The sequence below is a fragment of the mitochondrial genome of Malus sylvestris (assembly GCF_916048215.2).
Source record: "Malus sylvestris mitochondrion, complete genome".
NCBI lineage: Eukaryota > Viridiplantae > Streptophyta > Magnoliopsida > Rosales > Rosaceae > Malus > Malus sylvestris.
Window position 1 is genome coordinate 147,501 of NC_065226.1, and position 3,297 is coordinate 150,797.

A 3,297-nucleotide genomic window follows, 5' to 3' on the forward strand; every position below is an offset into this window, starting at 1 on the left:
CACCGGAAGAAAGAAGAATAGACTAAAGGAAGTCTTTCTAACCAACAGAAGCAGCCGTTGGAGCAGAAGTTTCCCCCCTCCCCCTAATGAGCAAGTAACCTCCCTTCTCCCCAAAGGTCGAGTGAGTCCCTACCTTCGATGCCCATTTGTTGATTAATCTGGGGTGGGTTCTGAATAAGAATAGAAAGACTAAGTTTACCCGGTCGATCTTAGAGTAAGGCTTTCCGTGAGGAAAGGGGGTTTGCATACTCGACTGCCAAGAAGAGGCGCCAAAGGTGAGCGCTCCTTTTACTCAAAATGACTAGTATCTCGCGTCATCAACTTCCATCTCCAGACCAAAAGGGCCTTCTCCCCAGCCCCGAAAGCTCACGTAATGCCTTATCGAGCCGGTCCAAATCATGCGTTTATGATCCCGGCATGCGGAGGGCAAGTACCTCTTGTCGCCCGATCTCAGTACATCTATATTAGGCTTACGGCACGCTTGAAATGAAAACAAGAAAAGCAGGTTCTGAAAGAAAGAAGCTAGGTCGGCTCATTTCTTGGTCACAATCTCCAGTGGACACTTGTGGACTCAGCGAGAACGCCTTAGTTAATGCAATAGAGTTGGTGATGATATCGAACTCCACGAATCCAATAAATGCTATAGGTAACAACAACTACAGGCCAAACCAGACTACTTAACAACGAGAAATCAAACTAGGAGATTAGCTTGCTTGCGAATCAACCACGGGGGAGTGAAACTTGCAACCATCGCATAGAAGAATGAAAGAATGAAACCAAAAACAATTGCTCGATCATGACTTCCATAAGTGAGGGATGTGACCTAGAGAAGTGATTAAATCACAACATTCCACCATAAGGTAAACCAAATCCACCTCGATCTGACCGAAAGGCGGAAAACAAACAACTCTAGGGGAAAGAAGGTAGTTCGTTCGCTTCGTTCTCTACTTAGTATATTTCTTTAGTGGTCGTAGACCTACTTAAGTAGTTATGGTAGTTACGGTTCTTCGCTCTACCTTTGAAATGCATTCTCCACAACGTTTCAGATTCGCAAGCTCATCTCCGCGCGTATGACTCACTTCCTTTCAGTCCATGTCGATCAACCATCCTTATTTCTTTCTGTCTTTCTAGAAAGAGGGGTAAGTGGGCGCTTCTTCAATTTCGGTGTGAAAAATAAGGTGAGGGGCGTTTTTGTTGGAGCAGTTCTCGTTAGTTTGGCACTCTCTGAGTGAGTGTCTCCGTGGGGTTTTAGTATTGTGTTATGTAATGGACATTTTGTTATCAAATTTAGTTGTGTTTTCTATTTCTATGCCAGGGGTACTCGAAAGGGGTTCATATTTGTTAGCTAAGAGGGGTTTGCTCTTCTTTTCTTTGCTCTTGCCGGCCGCCCTTCTTTCTTGTGTTCTTGCTTGCTCGCTGGGAATGAAATGCGCAGCATGGAATGATAGGTTTCTTTGTTAAGCAAGATACAGCTTCGTATTGCTGCAAGCTATTGGGAGCCGTTTCCTCTTTTTTGCTCGTAACTGAGCTGAGTGAATAGATAACGTTTTACTGGCTAAGCAAGTCATAACTGCGTATTTCTTATAGTTTAGTGAAATGCTCTGGCATTCACGATTGCAGCTCGGTTCCTCATGTGCTGCGACAAATAGGGGTTCATATAGGGTCTTTGCGTAGTCTGCGCCAATCCCTGCGAAAGCACAAGCATCATTGTCTGATTCAGGAAAGAATAAGCTTTGTATTGCTTCGAGTGTAGTGAACGCTGCCCGGGAGGTTAGTGCGAACGGTTGAAGCAGCTTCTTTTAGAACCCACTATGTAATTAGCTGTTCCTGCCTTAGTTGTAGTTGTGGAAGCCGGGTCTTTCTATTTCTGTGTAGTGAAATGGTCTCTAAAACGGGCTCAGGACCGCGGGTAGCAGCTGTTGAAACAGAATTCATAGGCAGCAGCGCCAGATAAGTACTTCGCTAACCGCAGATAAGGACTTCTTCACAAAGTGGCACAAGTGCTCATAGAATGACTTTGCCTGTCTGAGATATCCTTTGATTCACCTACTTCAATCAGATCTGGCAAAAGCAGCTACAAGATAGGAGGAGTTAGAAGGTTCGGATTGATCAGAAGATTAGGGAGTAACTCACTTAGTGCTTATGCCAAGGAGTCGCTTCTAGTACATATCTCTTCCAAACCTTGATACGAAATAGCCCCCTCTTCTCTAACAAGTCTTTTTCGGGAGAACTGCATGCTCCACGAAGGGCGTAGACCGACCGATCAGTTGAATCAAAGTAATGCTTTCACCTTGCAGTCCCTGCGGTTCCACCACGGCATTCTGATTGGTAAGTTAAGTACGGTTCTGATCGGTGCATGTGAATAACCCTTTATTATTGAAAGTGGCATTTATTGAGTGCTTAGAAATAGAAAAAAGGCCTATTTCTGATGCCCACTTTCTGGTGACCTGAGCTTGCCTTGAGCCTTTACTTGCTTCTGAAGCAACCCCGCTGCTTGATCCGGCCGAGGGACATATAGTATAGTTCCACGATGCGCATTGACTTGTTTAGCTCTCTTTTGTAACAACAGGGAATTCCCTCGCTTGCTTCTTGGAAAATAGACGTTTCTGTCTTCCACCGGCCCATTATAAAGCTGGGGGTGAGTGGTTTACTTCTTCCTAGTGAACTGACTAAACCTACTTAATGGCTGGCTACTTCTGCCACTTTTAGGGCTCATTTGGGATACCTCAACTAAAGATATGTATCTCCGAAACAAGAAAAGAAAATTCATTCTTAGAGAACACCAAGCCTCCATATCCTCAACGGTTGGTTGCGCCCAAGAAAGACACACTCATTACAATGAAATCATGGAGATGTTTAAGAAAGTCCAAATAAATCTCCCATTACTTGATGCTATCAAGCAAATTCCTTAAATCCGCTCTTAGAGTTCGAGAAAAAAGCGCAGGCAAGTCAGCTAGCGGGGCAAAGAAAGGGTAAAAAGCCAGTTCCGTGCCTATAGTCATTCCTTTCTCTGGTAACAATCCGGTCTTCAGTCGGTGGTAGTAAAGGAAGGCTTTCTGTCCAATCAGCGCGGGCAAGCAAGTAGGAGTCCCAATGCTTTCGTCTCAGGCTAGAAACTATAGATTCTCATACGCTTGAACGGGATGAGTTTCAGTTTCCTTTTCTTACTTTAGTATTCGCTTCATCTTGACTTAGGAACATGGATTTGACCTCGAGCCGCTCTATTAGAATGGAATTCCAGGGCGCTTATCAACCGCATTTCTTCTATATTGTATACCTGAGTGACTTCTCGACCTT